The sequence below is a fragment of the Nannospalax galili genome, unplaced genomic scaffold (genome assembly GCF_000622305.1).
Source record: "Nannospalax galili isolate Female #2095 unplaced genomic scaffold, S.galili_v1.0 scaffold937, whole genome shotgun sequence".
Lineage (NCBI taxonomy): Eukaryota > Metazoa > Chordata > Mammalia > Rodentia > Spalacidae > Nannospalax > Nannospalax galili.
This window is the reverse complement of record NW_008339516.1, coordinates 1,549,245-1,576,212: the sequence shown is the minus strand read 5'-3', so window position 1 is coordinate 1,576,212 and position 26,968 is coordinate 1,549,245. Positions and strand designations below refer to the sequence as shown.

At 37.0% G+C, this 26,968-nt stretch overlaps 1 pseudogene; it reads left to right on the top strand.

Moving 5' to 3' along the window:
* The first annotated feature begins 799 nt into the window (after positions 1-799).
* On the top strand, positions 800-19,703 carry LOC103735111 (annotated as a pseudogene).
* Positions 19,704-26,968: the final 7,265 nt, after the last annotated feature.

Below are 26,968 nucleotides of genomic sequence, written 5' to 3'. Positions count from 1 at the left end.
AGATTTTGCCATTACTGCAGAGATCTGTTTATTATCTGAATATTATTTTAAGTATAGTAAATAATTGATGTTATTCCAAGAGTAAAAGCAAAAGGAAATTGGAAGTGGATTCCAAAATTACAAGGAGATAAATGTTTTTGAATTTTATAGCTGTGTGGATATGATTTCTTTTTTCTTAGACTATGAACATTTCCATACAAGTTAATTATTCAAATTAGAAGCTCTATCCGGATTCTGAAACTTTCAACAGTGCAAAGTGAAAAATCTCTATACCATTAAGCAGGCTTGACATCCTCAGCTACCAGGGAAATATAGATTAAAATTATTTTAAGTTTTCATCCCACACCATTCAGAATGGTCATCATCGGTAATCCAAATGATAACAGGTGCAGACATGAATGCGATGAAAGGGGAACTCACACATGCCTGTGTGGACAATGCTGCTTCCAGAAGACATGGATTATTGAATGAAAATCTCAGTGCCAGGCAAGGAACACCTCTGAAAGAGTTATCAGTCAGGGAAGCCCCAGAGGTCTCCAAAACAATATAAGCTATTACCATTTCTGTTGGTTACCAACCATAATTACATGGTACGAACCTATTGCTGAAGATTCCACACATGTTGGCTTCATGACATAGTCAATCACAAAATGACCAGGAAGCTTTCTTCCAGCTTCATTGCCTTTATGGTCCTTGATGGTACTCAACATGCCGCTGTCGAGAACAGACATCAATGGTCCAGTACTGGACAGAACATGCTGTAATACTGGCCTGTTAGGCAAAATATGTCTACTGATGCATGACTATTTTGGGGTCACTAACTGATTTTGGATTGGATTTGAAGCCCATTCCACAGGGGAGAATCCATGTCAGTTACTGTAGACCTATTCAAAAGCCCATGGCTGGTGAAAAAATAGACCTTAGTGTACAACCAACTATTGCTATTTTGCTAAATGACCATACTGTCAAGGCACCTTGTAAGTATTTACATTTACAGCATAGAGGTTCTTTTTTCTCAGCCTTGGTCAGGGAAGCTTCCTTTGCAGAGGACAGGAGGTAATGTAATGACTTATAACTAGTCAAAGTGCCAAGAATAATTCACTGTGACTCATTCTTGGAGAAAAGAGACTATGCATAGGAACAAAACACATGAAATGCTGTGAACAGCAGAGGTGAGGATTAAGCAACACTTCAGAGACTATCCAAAGTCTAAATTGATGGATAATAAAGAAATGGCAAAGACAATGAAAACAAGTAAATGGGATTGAACACATTTAGATCAAAGATTAACATTTTCTTTTCAAGAATACATGAGAAAAATAAAGTGAAATAATTTCTGAGAAAACCATTTTTTAGAGTTTTTACTGGCCCTATTATGAGTATTATACTACTTCAGTATTAACTTGTAGACTACATGTGTAAGACTGAAGAGAAAGAAAAATACATGCTTACCTGATTCAAATTCCAACTTAATATTAAAAGATTTTCCATGACTTCTCAAAATCTGGTGGAACTGAAAATTATTTCACCATATCTTTTTTGACAATATCAGTTTTCCTAATTGTAAAATAAATTTTGATGAAAAAAGAATATTTATATCAATAGATGGTGTTGGATAGCCTCTATATCTGGACAATGACTTGTTGAGGTATTTATAATCACTAGTATATTTCTTTTTATTTGTTTTTTCTTTTGTGAATCAGTGTTTCTCTGTAGCCTCAGCTGCCCTGGAACTCACGGCATAGACTATGCTAGAGTGAATCTTATGCATGCTTCTTTCCCTTGAGTACTAGAATTAAATGTTTGCAACACCACACCTGGCATTGGTACTGTTTGAATTTTAGAGTTTTAAGTGGTTAAATATATTCATACAAAATATTATCATAAGACCAAATGACAATAATTTGCTGCCTGGTAAGTGTATATATTCTCTAAAGAAGGATAATTTAAAGGAATTTACTAGTCCAAGGAAATTTTATATGTTACAAATAATAAAGATGTATTCTTATTAATAAATATGCAGCAATAAAACTATAAATACAATCTTTATTTTCACACATAGTTTCTTCAAAATTTTAATGTTCAATTTTGATTTTAGTTAAGAAATATAGCAGCACAGGGTAGCAGTTTGCCAGCACAAAAGTGTATTATTGATTCACTTTAAGAAAATCCCTTGCTTTTCACAAGGAAGCATTCAGCAGTGGAGCACAGAGACTCACCAAACTTAATAAGGTTGACAAGTTCTGACTTATTGCCTCGTTTTCTCAGGGACAGCAATCTCTTTTAGTAACACACACACACACACACACACACACACACACACCACCACCACCACCATCAAAAAAAAGAAAAGAAAAGAAAAGAAAAATGGTGTTTAGCTGAGTATTGTCTTCCAAAGCATAAATCTTATGTATGGGTTTGTGGAATGAAATTACTTCCTTATGCATCAAGAAATAAGTAACCAAGCCAAGCATGGTGTTGCACACCTTTAATCCCAGCACTCAGGAGGCAGAGGCAGGTGGATCGCTATGAGTTAAAGGCCAACCTGGTCTATAAAGGAGGTTCCAGGTCAACCCTGTTTCAAACGACAACAACAACAACAAAGTTTGTCATGCACAGAGGTAGAAAAGAGTTTTATTAGAAAAATGAAAATAATCCCTTTTATTAAAAGGAAAAAGAAGTGTTATGTTTGCATTTCATTAAAATCTGTTACAATATCCCCAGTGTTACAGTCAGATGAGGGAGTAACCCACAGGTTCTTTTGTTTCCCTCTCTTCTTCCATAATTCCTCCCTACAGTTGGACTTGGCGATATTTCCAATGAGGTTATAACTGCACAGCTAATAAGAAACAGGAATGTAAATAAAATCATCATTGAAGGGAACTGCATCCAGCTAATACAAACTGAGTAATTGTCTATGTGTGTTTATAATCACATTCACTAACTTTCCAGGTAGTTCCATTAAACTGTATCTCATTAATTCTATCGAAAATGAAGAAAGCCAACTTGCAAGATTTTAAATGACCTCAATTGAACAAGCTAAAAAACTACACTGAAATTGAACTATCTAAGGAATTGACCTTGAAAAGCCTCTGTGAGCCATTGCAATCCTTTCAAATTAAATTATCTCCTCTAATTATTTACTTGCTGTTTAATTTCTTTACATTTTCTTTTATTTCTAACCACTTAGCTCACCTTTGCTGCAAAGTTTCTACAGGCAAGGAAAGAAAAACTGAGAAAGGACTTTCATCATAATGATATACTGTTCACTCTATATATCAAGTCATTGCAATTCTGGAAGTTATTCTAAGGTTCAGTGGATGTTTGCCAGAATATTAGTCTGTGAGGGCTAAGTAGTTCTTGTTATATGGAGTTAACAACACCATCTGCATGGAAATAAGTATGTCCCCTTCCCTTAGCTAGAGCGCACAACAGGAAGGGAAAACAAAAGACCCTAAAACACAATTCAAGAGTCTGTCCATTGCCTTTGTCTCTGGGTGTTAATAATACTGTATATGCATGCAACTCCGGGTGTATACTGTTGAAAGAATTGAATGAGAAAATACACATTCCTGAAATGCTGAGGATAATTTCTATAACCCATTTTCAAATAACAACTTCTTTACTTTGTGGTCATATTGTGCAAAATAAGTAAATGCAGTCTCTCAGCTCCCTGCCCCTCTCTCCTGGATCACTTTATGATCTCCAAGGGAGCTAGAATAGTATCACAATAATCAGAAAATAATAGTTCAAAGTCTACACTAAGAATTCATCAACATACCCTCTACTGCTCCAAATTAATGTGCAAAAGGAAAAAAAATTAATAGACTTTTCCATCTTGATAGCACACCTCTGTAATCTAATCACTCCGGAGGCTGAGGTTAGAGAATCACAGTTTAAATCTGAGACAACTTGAGGTACTTAGTGGCAAAGGTAGGAGACCTTGTCTAAAAACCAATAAAACAAAAACAAAAGACAAGAAAAATAATTTAATTAAGATACTCAACATATTTTAATGTGTTATGAAAAATCATTCATCATCTGGAAATCAGTAAATAAAATTTACAATACAATTCAAATACCCTATGCATACACACTTTCCAAAAAGACTCTGCCTCCAGACCAATCTTTATCTGAAACCAGAAATGAACAGAAGTGCACCAGGTACAAAACTCTGCCAGCTACCATCAGAAATAGATTCTTTAAGGGCAAGTTTCTTTGATCCTTTTAGGAGCATGCCCCTTCTCATATATTCATTTATGCTACATTGCTTGAGGCTGTGCTTCTACGAATCCTTAACATGTTTCCACTGCCCTCTCTGCTTGTGATTACCCCCATTTCAGCTCTCTTTGCACCGGCACTGGAGTGTCCTGCTGTCTTCTATTTTCTGCACATGTGCAGCTCCGTAGAACTGCACTATGATGAATACTGTTCCAAAGTTGCTAGACCAGTTATAATCAAGGACTGTGCTTCTGGTGGCTGTGTTTCTATGAATGCTTTTCAGCAGTGCTCAGAAGTAGGTTGATGAAAGAAACTCTCAAACCATGTATCTTATGAATTATAAGAAGCTTCCAGAAGGAATATACGACCAGGTTAGGGAGCAGTGGCTGCTCCATCACAGTCTTCACTGAAGTTGGGAATATTAGAATGCCTCTGGCAGTCACTCCTAAGCTGACCTTTACCAGTACTCCCCACTATGTTTAGTTTAATATTCCTCTTTTGAGGATCTCCTTTGAACATAGTTTTCAAGAGGATAGAAAATGTTGCTTATCCATTCATCAAGACATTGACAGAACAAATAGAAACTACACTGTAATATGGGAATGTGATAAACTTGGCAAAATATAAACAGTTTTGCTGATCCTGTATTTGAAATATTCTGCTCTGTTTTTACTGAATCAGTTTCTTCAATGAATCTTTGGCACGAGTTAAAATATTTAGTTACTTTAGGAAAAGGAAGAGGCGCTCATACAAGAGAAGAGAAAAGTCACTGACTGTATCAATAGCTTTGGTGCAATGAAGTTTCAACTGTTGGGAGACAAATCAGATGATAGTCCAATTTTAAGAAATAAAATTTTTGAGAATCAAAATGAACTTATTTATTTGTTTACTTACTCCAAAAAATAAAGTTTGTATAACAAGAATACAGCTTATACTTGAAAAATCTCTATCCTCCCCTTTCTTTCTGTGTGCATGTGTGTGTGCATATGTGTATGCGTGTCTGTATGTATCCGTGTGTCTGTATCTGTATATACACGTGTGTGTGTGTGTGTGTGTATGTGTGTGTGTGTGTGTTCAGGAAAGGGAACTGAAATGAATATATTACAGATTGGTAGATAGGTAGAGATATATAGAGAAGAAAGAAAATAATATACATAAATAGATTATATAGATTCTCAACCATAGGAAAAATTTTAGGCAAATTGTTTAAAAAATTCCATAGGACACAAGTATAAGGGAAGAATGAGAAAATAAGGACTTCCAACTTCTGTATCAAAGAGAGAGGTACAATACCAGGATGATGTGTTTATTCAAAAATTAGCTGAATGCAGATTCCTTCATCCACTGGTGACTTGGCAGTTATTTTAAACTAGTACAAAATTTTCCATGTCTCTGGAGATCAAAGATATCCAGAAAATCAGAGGAAGTGGAGCATCCTTACTGCTGACGAAAAGTGAGGAACCTTGTAGAACTTGTGGGGAGTCTGTAGAATACCAGGCTGTCCTTCTAGTAATGTCACAGTAATGAGTGTTTGGGAGAGTATGATTGACAGTGACGCCTCAGCAGTGGTGATGCAGAGATAAGTCCTGAGTAATGGAAAGCAGATCCTGATCAAAATCAAGGCTCATAAAAAAATGTCAGAACCACTAGTTCCAACCATGCCTATTTGATTGCTCTCACTCCCAGTTCATTTCTCATCAAGCCATTTCCACACTTTAAACAGTGCCCCTTCCACATTCACACCACACACACACACACACATGGACACACACAGATTTTATATGTGTGTGTATGTATGCATTTATGGATAATTCTAGATTCTGCATTTAACAGAAAACCTGGACTATCTTGCGTGTCGTACCGTCATTTCTCCCCTTGTTCCCTTGCGCCATCCCTTTTTCTGCCTTTCTCTGGACTGATTGTCCCTACATTTTTAGTAATATATTATTGATTCTTTGAGCATCTCATAAATGTATTTTGATCATATTTAATCCCTCTCTTTCAGAAATCCTCTCTTTTCTTCTCTTAGACCTATTCCCAACTCCCTGCCTCACCATCTCATTTTATGTTCTGTATTTTTTATCCATCCAATAATAATTTATTCATTTTATTTTCACTGAGTATTAGTTAAAATAGCATAGGTGATCAGTGGAAATACATGTTTTAAATAAGGTAGTCTTGTTGATTCAGAGTTCCCCTCTCAATTCCAATCACACTAACCCACATTTCTTTCACTCTGATGGGAACAACATTAAAAACTAGGGGTTTCATTTTTGCTTCTTGATTTTTAAATTATTTATTTAATAACCACATCTACAAAGGAAAGTGATTCATATTCCCTCAGCAGCCATCAACTGCAAAGAGCAGCTTGAGATAAGGATGGAACCTGAGGGGCCCTTCCCGCATCCATTCTGGAATTTTGACTGGATGGATGTTGTTCAGTTCTTGTGTAAGTAACCATAGCTGCTGTGAGTTCATGCATTCAAGATCTGTGCCAAGTCCACTGGACAGCGTTTTACATTTTTTCCTCATCTGTCAGTGCTTACATGATTTCTGCTCTCTCTTTCATAATGTTCACAGAGCCTTGTATGATGGAAGGTTGATACAGATGATGTATCCAATGCTAAGCATTCAAAGATATTTGTACTTGAACATTTGAACATTTGCCTTAACTACTACTGACTGGAAAGTGATGCTTGTTAGAACAGAGTTGAGAGCAGCCCAGATATGTGGTTAAAAACATAAAAATTTAAAATGACGTTTGACAGAATGATAATTTAGAAAAATAATCAGTTCCAACATTAGGGTCTATGTTGTTTCCAGTCGTGGGCTTTTGAACAGGTTTACAATATGATGTATGGAGTCCTTCATGTGGAGTATGTCTTACATCCAATCAGCAAGTGGCTGGTTATTTCATAACCTTCATGCTGCTATTGCTCAAGTGGGTACATCTTGCTAGTAGGTCAGTGTTGCTTCATGCAGGGTTCAGTGCAGGATAAGATCATTGCTAGCAGGTCAACACTGTTGTATGCAGGGTTCAGTGCTGGGTAAGATCATTGTTACAGTGAGGATTACTTTCCCACTATGTCCATAATTTTTCCATGTTTATTCTCACTGACTTCTCTTAAACAGACGTTGACTTCTCTTTGGGAATCAATAATTGTATTACCTCTTTCCTCAGATACTTTACCATCTTCTTTAGACTCAAAACAAGGATACTGACTTGAAAGGAAATGTTAAATGATTTAAAAGTTTTCCAGAGAATTTTAACACAACTGAATGTGGATGGTGATTAATTTTCATTTTATTTTGAAATAATTCCCAACTGGAGAAAATAAATAAAACTTTCCTCATTTGTTTTACTAATGATGGGTTTATTTTTTGTCATTACTATATCTGTGCATGTATATGACATGCACATATTTTCTGTGGTAAGTGACAGTATGATCTTGTTGTTTCCAGACATCATTGCATTTTTATTCTTTAAGTAATTCAATTTGCATTTACTAAGAATGCAAATATTTTCTTATACGATTATGATAACATTAATACATTCAGTGACTTTAAGTACAATATAATACTTTATTTCGAGCTATACTATTTTCTCTGATTTCATCCATAGTAAAAATAATTTGTTTTTTTGTGAATTTTCAGTGCAGTGTCCAGTCCAGTTCATGTCATAAGTAAAATGAGGTTGTCTTTCTAGTGTTCTTTTATCTGGGACAGCTGCTCAAACTTTCTTGACATTGAAATTTCATTGAAATTGAACACGTCGGTTATTTCCTAGGCTATCTCTCAGTTTAGATTTGTCTGATGTTTCCTCATGATTTGATTCAGGTTGCACACTTTCTAGCTGGTGAACTTCTGAGTGTCGCTTTACCCTTCTCAGGGCATTACATGGATGCCTGTGCTGTTCTCTAACAATTTGTTGATGCTACTAAATTTGATCAATTCCTTAAAGTGTTGTACATTTTATCCACTTCATAATTACTACTCTTCCTTTTTTAATTAGTATCTAATTTGAAAAGAGGTCTTCTGAGAATATGTAAATACCCTGTTCCACTTAAAGTCCTCCTCCTATTGATTATTCATGTAGTGATGAGTCTTAAGAAAATCAGATTTAGTATGTTTCTATAAAGGTAGCTAAGTATATTATTTCATCTATATTTGATAGCCAAACAATTTGAAATTGAGACTTTCTCTTCACCAGTCCTTGTTCTTTTATTAAGTGCACATGTATACATGTATTCATGTATTTATTATATATAAACATGCTTGGAGTTCACATTATTCAATGAAAATATTAGCAACTTTACATATTTTGAAGCTAAATTTTTCTAATGGGGCTTCGTGCAACCCTATCAAGCTGACTCCTTGTTATGTTTAGAATAACATGTTTTATGATCTAAACCTCATGTTGCATATTAATCACAATTGTGAAATGGAAAAGTGTGAATAATTATTCCAACTATAATGCAGAATTGAGGGCTTTAGTGGGTAATTAAGAATAATAATGTTGCAAATACTATAACTGAATACTGAAAGGTTTATCATGAAAGAACACAGTGTGTGGAGATCTGAGGAAACACATAAAATCATGCTCCTTATCTCTTGAGATATGTACCTTGTACCATCTCAGGGGTCCACCAGCAGGAAGATGATCAGCAGATGAAAACCATCAGCTTTCCATGTCATCAACCCTGAGTGAAAAATCAGTCTTTTTATAATCTATGAACTTCTGCTATTAGCAACAGAAGGTCATAGTAATGTACTAATACATACCTCTAATGTTTTTACACATCCCCATATTTAAGCTCAAACAGTTTCTTACTTTTCTAGCAGGGAAACCTTTTTTCAAGCTCCACTCTTAGTTTCTCTGCCCAGATATGAAATGATTTATTTTCAAAGATTTCTAGATCCTTTCACTGGTTGATTATGATTGTACACAGTTTCTGCAGAACTGGTTTCTTCAAAATTCAATCCCTTAAAACAATATTAAATATTTATTATGTCTTATTTTGCTATATTCAGAAATTTAGGAGTATTTTTGGACAGCTCTGGCGATAGTTTCTCATAGGTTTGTTGGTCAAGTGTCACTGGATCTGATGTCACACATGACTAGAGCTTGAGAATAAAGACAGACCCCATGCATGACTGACACAGATTCATTCTATCCTTTGATATTTTGCTGATTAATTTTTGTCAACTTGACACAAACTATAGACACTTGGGAAAAGGTGAACTTAATTGAGTAATTAATTTCAAGAGATTGATCTGTGGTATGCCTGCGGTAAACTATCATGACTGCTAATTAAGGTAGGAGGGTCTAGGTGGAGGATGGTGTCAGTCTTAGGCAGATGGACCTGGGTTGTGACAGAAAGGAAGCTTACCAAGACAGAAATAGCAAGGCGGTGAGCAGCACTCTTCTGTGAGTTCTGCTTCATCTCTTTCCTCCAGGTTCCTGCCTTGAGTCTCTTGCCTTGGCTTTCTTCAACATTGGACCTATAAGATTAAATAAACCCTTTCCTCCCCAAGTTGTTTTTGGTCCTGATGTTTACCACAGTAACAGAAAACAAACTAGAACACATATGGACTTTACACTAGAATTGATTCAATATATAATAAAGTTGTGATGGACTTTCTCCAGAGTTAACAGTCTAAGAAAACAGGACAGATGTGTGGAACTCTCTTGGGAGTTATGTATTCGTACTTCCAGAATCTCTCAGTCATATGGATAAACTCTGATTCAGTGTGAGAATATTGCTGAAGGGCAACGAGAGAAGAGGAAAAAGTCACTGGGATTAATCATAGGTAATTATTAGGAAAGTTTTTATAAAACAATGGGACAAGGTGCTGGGTCTTCTTTTTGCTGATCATTGCTTCTGGGCTTTTTTAGTGACTGCTGCAATATATGCACACATGTTTGAATGTATGGAGAAAGGATGGGCAAGTATGTATAGAGATGTTTAAAGGTATTAAATAATAATAAATATTTAAAATTAGCATTGCTAACAATATTTCAATATGGAGTTTATTTATTTGCTAAAATGTTCATTGCACCTGAAATGATTTCAGAAATTTTATGCCCATAATTAGAGAAAAGATCAAGCTTATAGGTTCTTTCAATTTTCTTTACTTTGAAAGTATATATCCATAGTAACTTATATAAAGACTAGTAGGACTGGTTTGTTTAAAAATATTTATCTTCAGTTTGGGTGCTTTCTCTCTTGCAAGCAAGATTGAATTTCTTTGCTTTCTGTGTATTCAGTTTTTCTTTCCCTTTTTTAGGAGCAACTTTTCAGGCAACTCCAGCTCACAAACATTGTTACTGAAAAATGAAACAGGTAACGAATGAGTAATAGAAGGATGAACAGAATGAAAGTACAGTCTTTGCATTTGTAAAGATGTAATGAAACTGACTTTTTGTGTAATTGATAAATTCTATTAAAAATGAGACAGAAAGTCTTTGTGTTTCAGAAAATGACTATTCAAAAATAATAGTGGGAATACTTCTCAGAGATACCATACTTGAGGAAACAAACTGAGCATCAAATTATGTAATTATAAAAATCCTTTTATGTACAAACATTTCTAAGTTCTTATTGGACACAAATCCAGTCATCTAAACAATAGTTGCAAAAATTAATAATTACCTTATTAATATAAAATTATTCTATTAATATAATTTTAATTAAAATATAAATGATGATGGTAATTACCTTTTATAGCAAAATATACAAAAATTTATTTGGGTAAGAATAATTAATAAAGACAGTCTTTGAGAGGGTTCTTATGGGGCCATGTATATATCCTCAAGGGGTTAGTGTGAAATGTACTCATTAATTACAAAAGGAAGAGTAGTAATTATGAAATCAGTCAATTTAATGAGATTTTAATTTACTGATCAAAATTAATATTACCAAGCATTCCTTGTGAATCTGAGTTTGAATGTCCTTAAAAAGACCCAGCTTTACTTAACACAGCATAGCAGCCAAAACTGTATAACTTCTGTGTACTAAATAAGTAGATGTTTGAACACTTTCATATTTTCCTTGCTTTGTTCTTTTGTTCTTTTTTAATTATTTATTTGATAACCACGTAATTAGAAGAAGCATTTCTTTACAACAGCACTGACATATTCAATAACAATTTCCAGAGCTAAGCTGTATCTCTCAAAATTGGCTATAAATTTTTAGGTTCACACTTGAATTAATACAGTTACACAATATTGTACTATAAAACATAAAATTGAATGAGGTTTTAACCTTTAAAAAAGATCTTCATTTTAAAATATACTGTTTCATAGAGAAAATCTCATTTTTAATGCAACTAACACATGGATGTTTGCACATATGTCTCTAATCTCTATGTATCTGAGATTATAGCCAGTTACTTTCTGAGGTCCTTGGCACCTGAGCATAGATGTAAAGCCATCAGGTAGATTTCAGTGGTACTGTTTTTCACATCTACTAATTAACATGAAGTGAATTTTTATGCTTCTTTGTCAAATACAACTAATTTTTTATTTATTGATTTTCTTTCTGTTTATTTAAAAAAAAAACATCCCAAACAATCTTATTCATCCATATGCCTGCATCCTAAATGGCACCCTCCCATAGCCCCCCTCCTCACTGGAGCCCGTATACTCTGTCATCCCTGTTACTATCCTGTGTGCTGTGAGTGCCCCCAGCCGTTCCCCACTGCTTGTCCATCCTCTGAGTCAAGTCAGCCTATCTAGGGTTCATTGTTTTAGGAAGATCAGCTCTTCCTCATCTAGCAGCAATCAGTTGCCAGTATTCCTTTAGAAAGGATCGGGGTCTGCTGTTCATTTTTCCAGTTCTATGGTGGGTTACTGGTTGGAATCTTTAAGGCCACCCTGGCCAACAACTCAAAGGAAGGTATTTCCTGTCTGGCATTGTTTCTTGATATGTAGCCTTCAGTTATACACATTGACTCTTAAAGAATTATTTTGATCCCTTGAATTTTTGATGACAATTTCCTTTTGGGTGTTTAAGACCATGAAATTGGCCCAGTTAAAGCAATTTATTTTTAATCTTAAGGTCATCTGAGGATCTGTTCCTCAGGGGTCACATGGGCTTGGGAGGAGCCTCTGGCTCCTTTCTTTTACCAGTTCCATCTATGTGAAGATGAGTCAAATGTTCTGCTCAACCATTGTTGGCTTCTCTTGGAAGCATGGAGGAAATGTTTCCTCTCTGTTGACCCTCCTCTTTGTAGACAGGATACTGCTTCAGGTCCATCTGGTGGGGTCTCCAAAAGTATGGCTGTTAAACACCCAAGAAGGTTAGTTCCACCAGTCTGGTACTTTTAATTACCATGTGCTATGTAGATAAAGCTTGGCCAAAGACCGAAGGTTCTCAGATAAATCTTCACTAGATATGTACTATGTTCCTTGAGGTAGTTGTATGTATTATTTGTCAGTAAGTTGTTGGACTAATATGGTTCCCTCTGATTTTTTTAAAATTAGCTAGGCATTATTTATCTCTCAAATTTTCTAATATTTTCACCATGGTTTCTTCATTTCAAGTGGCCCCTTTTTCCCATTTATCCCTTATAATACCCTTCTCTCTTGATCACCTTCTTTCCCTTTATCTCCAAGTCTCTTTGTATAACTCTACCTCCCCTCTCCCCTTAAAATAATCCTATTTTAATCCATATCTCCCTCATTAACACCTGTTCTTTGTTCCTTCTGTTCTTCTCTTTCAGATTCTTTCTTTTTCTTTACTTCCCTGGTTCCTTTTCCTTAACCTGGCTCATGTAGTTATGTCTGGATACATACTCATTCATAAGGATCTTGTGCTAGGATCCACATATGAGGGAGAACATACTTTGTTTGTTTTTCTGAGTCTGTGTTACCTCACTTAGTATAACAGTTCTAGCTCCATCCATTTACCTGCAAATTTCATGATTTCATCTTTCTTTACTGTTGAGTAAAACTCCATTGTATAAATGAACCACATTTTCATTATCCAATCATCAGCTGAGGGACTCTCAGGTTGCTTCCATCTCTTAGCTATTGTGAAAAGAGCAGCAACAAACATGGATGTGCAAGGGTCTCTGCAATAGGATGAGTTCTTTGGGAGTTCTCCACACTACTTTCTATAGGGGTTGAACAAGTTTGCAATCCCACCAGCAGTAGATGAGTGTTCCCCTTTCCCCACATCCTCTCCAACATTTGGTATCATTTGTTCTCTTGATCTTATCCAGTCTGACTGGGGTAAGATGAAATCTTAAAATGGTTTTGATTTGCATTTCTCTAATTACTTATGATATTGATCACTCTTTTGTCTTTTTGAGACAAGAATTTTGTGCCCTGCCACTTTAGTGAAAGTGTTATTGACTTCTAGGAATTTTCTGGTGGAATTTTTGGCATCTCTTAGATATAATATCATCTACAAAAAAAAAAATTCGATCTCTTCCAATTATTACTCCTTTACTTTCCTTTTCATATCTAATCACTCTTGCAAGAGTTTCAAGCACTATGTTAAAAAGGAGTGGAGATAGTGGATAGCCTTGTTTGGTTACTGATTTTGATGGGAATGCTTCTAGTTTTTACTCATTTAGAAATATGTTTGCTGTGGGCTTGTTGTATATGGCTTTAATTATGTTGCTGTATGTTCTTCCAGTCCAATTCTTTCTAGGACTTTGAACATAAATACATGTTGAATTTTTTCAAAGGCTTTCTCTGCATCTATTGGGATGACCATGTGGTTCTTGTCATTGAGTCCATTTATATGATTTATTATATTTATTGACTTAAGTATATTGAACCATCCCTTAATGTCTCGGATAAAGCCGACTTGATCATGGTGGATGACCTTTTTGATGTGTGTCTGTATGCAGTGTGCAAGCATTTTGTTGAGAATTTTTGAATCTGTGTTCATTAAGGATATGGGTCTATAGTTTTCTTTTTTTGTTGTATCTTTCCCTGGCTTTGGTATGGGAGTGATGCTTGCTTCATAGAATGAATATGGAAGTTCTCCCTCCATTTCTCTCTTTTTGAATAAGTTAAGTAGTATTAGATATAGATCTTCTTTAAATGTCTGGTAGAATTCTGCTTTAAATCCATCTGGTCCTGGGCTTTCTTTTTTTTTTAGCTGGGGGGTTTTGTGTTACTGTTTCAATTTCCTTATGTGTTATGTGTCTGTTTAAGCTATTGGTCTCTTCTTGGTTTAGTTTTGGTGTTTCCCATGACTTTAGATACCCACCCATTTCTCTTAGGTCTTCAAATTTAGTAGCTTCTAGGCCTTTAAAGTATTCCCTTACAGTGTTCTGTATCTTTTTGGTGTCTGGTGTGATGTTTCCCCTTTCACTTCTGATTTTGTTGAATTGGAGGTGCCCTTTCTTTCTTTTGGTTATCTGGGTTAAGGGTTTGTCAATCTTTATTATCCTTTCAAAGAACCAGCTCTTGGATTCATTGATTCCTTATATTGTTTTCTTTGTTTCTATTTCATTAATTTCTGCTCTGTGTTTTGTTATTTCTTCTTGTCTGCTGGGCTTACGTTTCATTTGTTGTTGGTTTTCAAGTGCCTTGAGTTACAGTCTTGAGTCATTTATTTTTGTTCTTTCTGATTTTTTAATCAAGGCACTTAGAGCTCTAAACTTCTCTCCAAGGACAGCTTTCAACATGTTCTAGAGGTTTTGTTGTGTTAAATTGTCCTTTTCATTTAGTTCCAGGAAGAGTTTAATTTCTCCTTTAACCCATTCATCATTCAGGAGTGTGTTGTTTAATCTCCATGTGTTCATGTAGTTACTAGGGTTTCTTCTACTATTGATTTTAAGCTTTATTGTATTGTGGTCTGATAGAATGCATGGAATTATTTCAAACATTTTGTATTTGTTGACACTTGCTTTGTTCCCCTGTATATGGTCAATTTTGGAAAATGTTCTATGGGGCTCTGAACAGAAAGTATATTCTTTGGTGGTTGGATGGAATATTTGGTAGATGTCTGTTATGCCCATTTGATGTATGGTATTGTTTAATTCAGATGTCTTTCTGTTAATTCTCTGTCCAGTTCACCTATCTAATGGAGACAATGGGGTATTGAAGTCCCCTACTATTAATGAGTTGGTATTAATCTAGGTCTTAAAGTCCTGTAGTACTGTTTTTATGAAGTTGAGTGCTCCAGAGTTAGTTGAATATATGTTCATGATTGTAATATCTTCTTGGTCAATTGTTTCTTTGATCAGAATGAAGTGGCCCTCTTTATCTCTTCTGATTAGTTTTAGTTTGAAGTCTATTTTATCAGACATTAGAATTGCAATGACTGCGTTTTTCTTAGTTCCATTCACTTGGTATATTTTTTTTTCCCAACCTTTCACTTTAACTCAGTTCCTGTCCTGAAATTGAGATTAGTGTCTTGCAGACAACAAAAAATGGGTTTTGTTTCTTAATCCATTCAATTAGTTTGTGTCTTTTGACTGGGTTGTTCAGTTCATTGATATTTAAGGTTATTACTGAAAGATGTGAACTGATTCCTGTCATTTTTATTTCTGTTCACATTCATGGTGTAGCCATGCCTTTCCATAATTAAACTTTCATTAAGTTTCTTTCTGTAACCCTTGGGTATAGCCATTAATTTCTTCAGCTCTTCGTTTTGCTTCAAGAACTCTCTGAAGGGCTGGTTTTATGGAAATGAATTCTTTCAGCCTATTTATGTCTTGGAAGATTTTTCTTTCCCCTCGATTATAATAATCATTTTGGCTGGGTAAATAATCTGGGTTGGCATCTGTGGTCATTTAGAACTTGGCATACTTTGGTACAGGCTCTTCTGGCTTTCATAGTTTACACTGAAATGTCAGCTGTAATTCTGACAGGTTTTCTTTTATATGTGACTTGTTGATTTTCTTTTGCAGCTTTCAGTATTCTCTCTTTGTTCTGCACATTTAATGTTTTTACTATGATGTGCTATGGAGAGTTTATTTTCTGGTCCTGTCTAATTAGTGTTCTATATGCTTCTTGTATTTGTATGGGCATGTCTTTCTTTAATTTTGGGAAATTTTCTTCTGCAATCATGTTGAAGATCTGGTCCACACCATTGTCTTGAAATTGTTCTCCTCCCTGTATGCCTATGATTAGCAAGTTTGTTCTTTTTATCTTGTCACACAATTCCTGCATATTCCATTCTTGTGTTTTCTAAAATTTTTCATAATGTTTGCTTGAGTGGTCTAATTTGTCCACTTTATTTTCCAGTCTTGATATTCTGTTTTCCATTTCACTGGTGAGGCTTTCTCCTGTCGTTTCTAATTGGCTTACTGAGTGTTTTACTTCCTTCTTCATTCCAGCCTGAATACTATTCAATATTTCTAACTTTTCTGAATTCATTCAGAAGTTTATCACTATCATCTTTCAGTTCTTTGATTTTTTTTTGTGTGTTCTTTAAATTCTCTGAATTCTTTTATCATGTTATTATTGTTCTTTTGAATTCCAAGTCCTGTGTTATCTCTAGGGGGTTCTCATTGTAGTCCTTCACAGGACTGTTGGTACTTGATGGAGGTATATTATTTGTGTCTTTCATGTCATTATTTTTTCACTGTGACTTTGGCATGTAAATTTATTTTGCAGTTTCTGATTCTTGTGTGAGACTCAAGCCTTTCTTTGCTGAGTTTAGGTTTGCCTCTTTTTGTAAACTTTATGTGCCTTTGTTGTTTACATGTTGGACATGAAAAGCTGGCTGGTCTAGGCTTCAGGCTCTCTCTTGATTTTATATTGGAGGGGCCAAATTGCTTTCACCTTGCTTCTCAGGAGTTCCAACAGAAACTCACATCAAATGAGGATCAGATGCTCTCAGGCTTTCTCCTAAAGTCTGGATCCCTCCAGGAAATATGCTAGCCCCAGGAAGGTGGTGGCTGTGCTACCCAGGAATGCAAAGGGAGGTGGGGGTAGAAACAGTCCCCAAGTGCTCCCAGGGACTACAGGGAGGAAATGAGTCAATCTGGATGCAAAGGATCAAGAAGGAGTGGGGAGTCTGGGCCAAGAAGTCAGTCCAGAAGTCTTTGGTGCCAAGACAGGAAATGGGCCAAAGCCCAGGCCAGGTGATGAGATGGGGTGGTGAAACTGGGAGAGTGTATGAGGCTGGGGAGTCAAGGTGCAGTTGGCTCCACCGAACTTACCCAGGAAAGATGCTGGCCTCAGGAGGCTGGGGGCAGTTCTATCAGGGATGCAAAGGGAGGTGGGGAGGGAACAGGCCCCAAGGGCTGTAGGGGACTACAGGGAGGAATTGGGTTGTTCTGGATGCAAAGTGTCAGGAAGCAGGGGCTGGGGAGGGGGATGTCAGTCCAGAGATCTGAGGTGTGAAGCCAATAAATGGGCCAGTACACAGGCTAGGAGGAGAAATGAGGTGGTGGAGCTGGGAGGGTGAATAAGGCTGAGGGAGCCCTGCTTCGTTCTTTATAACATAGCTTGTACACAGAAGTAATTGCATATCACTGGACACAGTTCTCTGTTTTTGTTTTATTTTGTTTTGTGTGCCTACATTGTATTCCTTTCTCTGAATGCTAAAACACATTTTGCATATGTTTTGGCATTTTAGGTAGTTTTTTAAAATTTTTTATTGAGCTTTTGTATATTTCAAAGAATATTCTTGGTCAAATTTAGACCCCTGACCCAATCAATTCCCCCCCACCCCCCACCAAACCCTATGTATTCTGTCTTACATGTTAAGTACTATAAAGTCAAGCATTTGTACTCAGATGTCCTCTGGTGCAAATCCATTCACTGGTGTCTAGTCAGCTTATCTAGAGATCATTAGTATGGCCTATCTCCCTCACTGAGCAGTAATCAGTCTCTGATTGTTCCCAGGCTAGGCCCTACCCAGCACCCATTTCCCTTGTTCCACCACTCATCAGGGAAGCTTCCTTTTGACACAGATGGTTACTGCAGAATCCCACAACTAGTCAGACACAGAGAATATAAGTCAGAGTAATGCCTAGTCTTAGGTGATGTATCTACAGTGGATCCTCTACCTCTAAGACTCATGGAACATAGTGGAATAGGGGATAGAGAGAAAACTAATGCATCCCCAACTCTTATCATTGAAGCTTCCTTATACAACAGAGTGTTATCCAGACAAATTTCAAGTTTTCTTATATGAACATCTTTCTACAAGCTGAATCATCATTTTGCTTTGTTTTAACTCTTCACACATACCATTTAGTCCTTATACTATTATGTTTGTTCCAGATAAATGTGGAGAGGACTATAAAATGAACTTCATCTTCCACCACAAAATCCCCAAGACTGGTGTATATGAAGAAAAGCATGCTAAAAGGCCAGATGCAGACCTGAAGACCTATTTCACTGACAAGAAAACACATCTTTACACATTAATTTTGAATCCAGACAATAGTTTTGAAATACTAGTTGATCAGCCTGTTGTGAACAGTGGAAATTTGCTCAATGACATGACTCCTCTGGTAAACCCTTCACGTGAAATTGAGGACCCAGAAGACCAGAAGCCTGAGATCTGGGATGAAAGACCCAAGATGCCAGATCCATATGCTGTCAAGCCAGATGACTGGAATGAAGATGCCCCTGCCAAGATTCCAGATGAAGAGGCCATAAAACCTGAAGGTTGGTTAAATGATGAACCTGAGTACATACCTGATCTAGATGCAGAAAATTCTGAGGATTGGCATGAAGATATGGATGGAAAATGGGAGGTTCCTCAAATTGCCAATACCAAATGTGAGTCAGCCCCTGGGTGTGGTGTCTGGCAGTGACCTATGATTGACATCCCTAATTATAAGGGTAAATGGAAACCTCCTATAATTGACAATCCTAACTACCAGGGAATCTGGAAACCCAGGAAGATACCAAATGTAGATTTCTTTGAAGATATGGAAACTTTCAAGATGACTCCTTTTAGTGCCGTTGGTTTGGAACTGTGGTCCATGACTTCCAACATTTTTTTTTTTTTTGACTTTATCACTAGTGGTAATAGCAGTGTAGTTGATGATTGGGCCAATGATGGGTGGGGTCTGAAGAAAGTGCTGATGGGGCTGCGGAGCCAAGTGTAGGGGAGCACATGCTGGAGGCAGCTGAGGAGCACCCATGGCTCTGGGTGGTCTACATTCTGATTGTAGCTTTGGCAGTTTTCCTTGTCATCCTTTTCTGCTGTTCTGAAAAGAAATAGTCCAATGCTATGGAGTACAAGAAAACTGATGCTCCACAACCAGATGTGAAGGAGAAAGAAGGCAAGGAGGAGGAAAAATCAAGGAAGATGAAGAGGAAGAAGGTGAAGAAATAGTTGAAGAGAAACAAAACCATGATGCTGTAGAAGATGGTGGTACCACCAGTCAAGATGAGGAAAATAGAAAGCCTAAAGCAGAGGAGGATGAAATTTTGAACAGATCACCAAGAAACAGAAAGCCACGAAGAGAGTGAAACAATCCTAAGAACCTGACCTGTGACTTTCCTCTCCCTCCCCTTCCCCTGCAAGCGTGTCCTAGGAGAGGACTTGGTATACCTTTGGTATACTCAGAAATCCTTAAGACATCACCATCTACAGGTTCCACTTGAACACTAGTCTGTGAAATTTTAAACATCTAGTAGTAAATAATTTCAGTTGTAACATAAAGGACCCTATTTCTGTAGAAAACATTTAACATAATGATTGTGAAATGTAACATAAAGCAACTAACTTGAAAAAAAAGAATTAAACAAGCTTAGGCTTTATCTCTAGCACATATTGAAAACTGTGTTTTATTTTTTGTTTCCCTATCTTAGGCCACAGTATTTCAATGTGTTTGCCCATGATTTTATATGTATATTTGGGAAAAAGGCTCACTTCTTTCTTCGGTTTTTAACGAATACTGATGTTTTGATGTTTCCAATAGGCAGAGTTCTTTTTCTTCTTTATTCCTTTCATCCTCCTCCCACAGTGGTTTCTACACTTTCCTTCAATTTCATCCAGACACAAAACAGCGTATTTTCAGCTTTCATCTGAAGTTGAAAATGTTGCATTCTTTAACTGTTTTGATTAATAGTTTTTGTTTGTTTGTTTTCTCAATTGAGTTTGATAAAAGTACCCACTGGTAGAAAGTACTTAGAAAATCAGTACTCCTTGAGTTTTTGCAGGTTTATAGTATTTTTTTAATACCTTTGATGCCTGAAGGACACTGTAGTTGGCCACACATCTTTGACTCATCCTTTCTTGACTCGTCTGTTAAGTGCAGCTTCATTTTTTCATTCTAATTATAAACCTGATGCCTGTCCACTTGTGTCCCCTTGGCTGTTATTTGGCCTCCTCCACCCTGAAGTTATACACCTTTGTTTTATATCATAGAATTAGAAGTTTCTACTAGGAGAGGTGCTGTAATTAATTGCTTTTGATCAGTTTTGCCAGATACACATTCCTATGTTGTGGGGTTTTTTTGTCTGGTTTGAGCTTGCATGGGACTTCTGTATGTTGTCATCAATGCGGTGAGTTCATACGTGTAACCAGAAAGGTCTCTGGAAAACTCTTTTTCTTTGTGAGTCATCCATCATCTCTGGCTCTTCTAATCTTTGGCCCCTTCTTCTGCAATGATTTCTGAGCCTTGGAAGGCAGAAATTTGAAATAGGTGTCCTACATAGGATGAGCATTTCACAGTCTCTTGTTCTCTGCACAATGGCCAGTTGTGGGCTTCTTTGTTAATCACCATCTAGAGATTTTATATTACCGCTACAATTTCCTTATTTGCTATGGGCCTATTTATGCTGTTGACCTCTTTTTTGTTTAACTTTGGTGGTGCCAATGAATTTAGAAATTCATTCATTTCTTTTAGATTTTCTAATTTAACAGAGTATATGTTTTTAAAGTATTCCATTATAATGTTCTGGATGTTTTTGGTATCTGTTGTGATATTTCCACTTTCACCTCTCATTTTATTAATTTGGATTTGCTCTTTCTTTCTTTTGATTAACTGTGCTAAGGATCTTTCTATATTGTTTAACTTTTCAAAGACGAAGCTCTTAGATTCATTTATTCTTTGTATTGTTTTTTTTTTCTTTTTTCTATTTCATTAAATCCTGTTCTGATTTTTGTTATTTCTTCTTGTCTACTAAGTCTGGGTTTGGTTTGTTCCTACCTTTCCTGAGTCTTGAGTTGTGCTGTTATGTCATTTATACATGCACTGTGATTTTTTAATGTAGGCATTTGGATCTATAAACTTCCCTCTTAAGAGTACTTTTAGAATGTCCTAGAGATTTTATTTTTGTTGTATTATTATGTTTATTTAGTTCCAAGAATACTTATACTTCTTTCTTAATTTCTTTTTTGACCCATTGATCATTCAAGAGTATGTTGTTTATTCTCCATGAGTTTGTGTAGTTTCTAGAGATTCTTTTGCTGTTGATTACAAGTCTTATAGCACTGTCGTCTGATAGACTGTATGAAATTACTTCAGTTATTTATATTTGTTGAGGTTTAATTTGTGGCCCAGTATGTGGTTAGTCTTAGAGAAACTTTCATGGGCTGCTGAGTAGCAAGTGTATTCTTTGATGCTTGGGTGGAATATTCTGTGGATGGCTGTTGATCAATTTGGTGTAAGATGTCATTTAATTAAGATGCCTCTCTGTTTATTCTTTGTTCAGTTGACCTGTCTATTGGAGATAATGGGGTATTGAAATCACCTACTACTACTGTGTTGGGGTTAAGTTGTGTTTTATAGTCTGGTAGTACTGTTTTTAAGAAATTGAATAAACCATATTTTGATGCATATATGTTCATGATTATATTATCTTCTTGACCGTCTTTATCACTTCTGATTAATTTTATTTGAAGTCTATTTTGTTGAGTAATAAATTGCAGCACCTGCTTGCTTCTTATTGAAAAATTGCTTAGGATATTTTTTTCCATCCTTTCACCTTAAGGTAGTATCCTTGAAGGTGTGATGAGTTTCTTGAAGACAACAAAAAGATAGATTTTCTTTCTTAATACATTCCACCAGCCTGTGTCTTTCCCATCTACTGCCTAATGAAGCCTCTCTGGTAAGAATTTAAGGTGCATTTATCTAAAGTGTATAGGTTGAATTCAAAATGTGACACGAGGCTAAAGTGTCTCACAGACAAGTATTCTCTGCATTTGACCAGTTCTGTAACTCTGTATTAGTATCCATATTATTGTAAAAAGAAGTATTTTTGATGAGTGGTGAGAGGTACACTTGTCTATAAATATAAGGATGTCTATAAATATAAGGATGTTTATAAATATAAGAATTATATATATATATATATAATTTAGGGTTTTTTTGTAAGAGTATAAACCATGCATATGTATAAGTGTACACATGTGGTGCAGTACCTCTGGTGGTCAGAGAAGGGTATTGGATCCCCTGGAACTGGAGTTATGGACAGTTGTTAGCTGCCATGTGGGTTTTGGGAATCAAATCCTGTTCCTCTCAAAGAGCAACCAGTGCTCTTTACCACTGAGCCATCTCTCCAGCCCCATGAATGTGTATTTTCTATGTGTACAGGTCCACACATTTCCTTTCATTGAGCTGGCCTTTATTCCAGTTAGATAGCTGACAAATACCACAAGTTACACATTCCAACAACTTGAACAGAAGTTTCTCCTGCCTGACACTGTGTTTCATTATACAGCATTCAGTTTATATTTTTCAGTAGGTCTTTGTACTGATATATTTCCCTTTGGTATTTTATACCATCTAAGCACTATTTATTTCATCCCTTACTCTCTCCGTACTCTACTATTCCTGTTACCTGACCTACTTCCCAGTTAAATTTTTCCCCTTTCCCTATTTCCCCCATAGTAACATCTGTCTCTTACTATCCCCCTCTCTTCAGCTCATTCTTATCCTTTATCCCCATGGTTCCTTTCCATTTTCTTGTCTCTTCCAATTACATCAGGATTTCTACCTAAGACACACAAATGAGAGGGAACATATTTCCCTTTTTTTCTCTGTCTTTTACTTCACTTAGTATAACAGTTCCTAGTTTCATCAATTTACTTGCAAAATTCGTTATTTTATTTTGTCACTGTGTAGGACTTCATGTCAGTGTACCACATTTTCATGATCCATTCATCAGTTGAAGAACATTTGGGTTTTTACTATTAGCTACTGTGAATAAAGCAGCAAGAAACACAGATGTGCAAGGATATCTGTAGTAGGATGAGTCTTTGGGGTGTATATGAAGGTGTGGTACAACCAGAACTTATGGGAGATTTATTTTTTGGTTTTTGTTTTCATTTTAATTGAGCTTTTGTAAATTTCATGGAACAGTTTTTAATCAAATTTAGATGACCTCCCCCATTGCAGGCATACACACCTCCTGCCTGACCTTATATATCCTGCCATACATGCTAAATCCTGTCCTGTCAAGCATTTGACCCAGATGTCCTGTCCAGGACATTTGTACCCAGATGTCCTTCAGTCCAAATTCATCTGCTGGAGTCTACTCAGCCTGTCTAGAGATCGTAAGTAATGTCCACTCTCACAGACCCAGCAGTAATCAGTCTCCAACAGCACCCAGACTCACTCCAAACTGGGCCCTTGATGGAATTGGCATGGGATCTCTTCTCAATGCAGACCCAGCAGTAATCAGTCTCCAACAGCACCCAGACTCACTCCAAACTGGACCCAGACTCACTCCACCACTGATACACTTTCACAGCATCCAGTGGACTGAAAGGCTCTGTTTCACTATGTTCATGAACCAACCTGGGTTCTTACAATCTTTCCACCCCCTCTTCTGCAGTGGTCCCTGTGCTTTAGGTGGGAGAGTTTTATATAGGAGTTCTATCTAGGGATACATACCCTGCAGTCTCTAATTCTCTAAAACTTGGCCTGTCGTGACCTTCTGCATGGATCGCACGTTGTTGTATAAGGAAGCTTTACTGTTGAGAGTAGAGGGATGTACTAGTTTTCTCCTTACTCTCTCATTTTGCTATGTTCCATGAGCCATAGGTGCAGTGCTTCCATTGTAGATATTTCTCCAAGGACTGGGCATCTCTCAGACATATAGTCTTTGTGTATGACAAGTTGTGGAACTCTACAGTAGCCTCTATTTGGTTCAAAAAAATATGCTTTTTTTGGTGAGTGGCATATGGTATAATTGTCTGTAAATATAAGGATCCATAGTTAGCTTAAGGTAAGAGATTTCAATTGCCTAGAGATATGACAGAGATAGGATTTTTTTCTCTAGGATCTATAACCTCTCTGATGTGTGTAATTGGCTATAATTAAAGTGTCACCAATGAATTCACTCCCATTTATAGGGCTTTAAGTTCAATTACGTAGCTGTTGATTACCCCCAGATAACAGTGCCACTACTGCATCAATAGAGGTATTTTGCTGTGCCAAGTTGTTACATTTATTATGCTTTAGCACTGGGTTGGACAACTGATTGATTTTCTCATTTAGCATGTTTTATAATATCCTCTAGAACTATGAGGGATAAATTTCTGATAGAAGATTCCTAGGTCACTTCCTACTCAATTGCTCCAATTCCTGTCTGTGAAGAATGTACTGTTTACAGCAGTAAGGTCCTATATTCCAGTTCTAGTAGATAACGAAGAGCTGTGGTGACAGCCTGTGTTGTTCTGGGAGTTTCTTGTAATACTCTGACCAATCATTCGAAGGGCGGTCTCTCCTGTATTGCACTGTGTTCCCTGCCATACAGCCCCCAGGTATGCATATGCACTAATGTTTAGACACGATATGTGCATTTCTCAGAGTGTTCTGGAGCCAACATATTTTACTCTGGCCTCCCTAGACTGCCCCCCCAAGATCCATTCATCTTTACTCTCTCTCCCCCATTCAACTTCCTTTATACTTTCCCAGTACAAGAGTCCCCAGTATACACACCCACCCCCATATACTGACCTCCACCATCTCTTCTCTCCTGAGTTCTCTCATCCCTTACCACCACCATGCCTTCCTGAATGTCTCTCCCTTCTTGCCTCCCAGATGAACACTCTCACTTTTCCCATCTCCTTCCTGGTAACATCTGTTCCCTAATATCCTCCTCTTTTGGGATCTTTCCTTCCCTTTACCTCCTTGTTTCCTTCCATCTTCCTGGCTCCTGGTATTATATCAGGATATATACTCACATATAAGAGATTGGTGCTATGACTCGCAAATGAGACAGAACATGAGCTGATTGCTTTTCTGACTTTATGTTACTTCACCTTAGTATAACAGTCTGTAGTTTCATCTTTTTACCTACAAATTACATAATTTCTTCTTTTCTTACTGATGAGTAGAACTACATTATGTAAATATATCAAATTTTCATTATCTATTCTTCAGTTGAGGAGCATTTAAGTTGTTTCCATTTCTTAGCTATTGTGAAGAGAGTGTAGGAAAAGACTAAATCTGACGTTAGTTGTTTGGGCATTAAGGTCAACAATCAACAAGAGGGATCTCAATAAGCTATAATGCTTCTGTACAGCAAAAGAAACAACCAAAAAAGTGAAGAGGAAACCCACCAAGTGAGAGGAGATCTTCAACAGCTACATATCAGAGGATTACTATACAGAATATACAAAGACTCAAAAATTAAAAAAAACAAGAAAATAAATGATCCAATATTTTCTATTTTTTAAGAGCTCTTCATACTGATTTTTACCATGGAAATGTGTGGGATTTCAATTTGCCATCCTGTGGCCACCGCCAGCAGCGTCTGCTCCTCTGTTCTCATGGATGCCACTCCTTCGGTCTCATGGGCATCAAGGCTGCTCCTCGGCTTGCCCTGGGCTGAGGCCGCTCTTCTGCTTGCCCTGTGCTGCCTCCTGTCATTGCTACTTCTGCCCTGTCCTTACCCCAGGGCTGGTGAGGAGACTGTGTCAGTGGAGCCGCATTCAGACACAGGAGATCAGTTTCAGTGACACAGGGCTGGTTTATTGCAGGAAGGCACAAGCTTATATAGGGATAGTGGTCCAATCACAGCACAGCAAGTAGGATACCTTATTAGCTTAACAGGTTTAGTGTCCTATCAAAGTACAGCAAGTAGGATACCTTATTAGCATCTCCAATTAGCATAACAGACTTAACCTCCTATCATAGAATAGAGGGAAGGATGCCTCATTAACATACTGAGTTTCAGATTACAGAGCCTGGATTCCTGGAAACCATGTGACCCTGACAGTTGCAATATCACCCTAGGCTCAAGCCTGTCTCCCACATCTCCCCCTTTTTTATTTATAAAGGTGAGGTATATAGCATATTGATATCAGTCCAGATACATCAAGGCAAAGTACAATGGCTGAGGGGGTCATTGTATCAAGAGCCCCCTCCCTCAAGATGGCGAGCTTCCTTAAGAGCAAGTTGTGCCAACTTCATGCCAACCAGTGGGAGTAGAGATTCTTTGCCTCGGCATTGTCCCTACCTCAAGGGTCACTCAGCATAATGGACTGTACCTGTCTTAGGTTGTCCCATCTCTCAGGATCTTACCCATCATTGACTACCAACTCTCAAAGGGTGGGTCCCTTGTGTGGTTTGGCAGAGGGAGAGGCAGTACATCCAGTATTGCCTTGTTTAAAGGTTTCCCAAGGGGTCAAGAATTTGTTGAAACCCATTGTAGGCTAATTACAGGTTGGTAAGGGCAAGGAACAGTGGGTCCTTGTTTGCAGAGACATGCCTGGCAAGATCTGGAGGTGGGGCAACAGCTAACCGAACCAGAGAAAAACAAGTTTTAAAAAAATTAAGGAGACCCTTGAAAATACAGTGTCCAAAAATCAGGAGAAGAGTTAGTATAATAAGGGGAACAGCTAAGGTAGACAGGAGT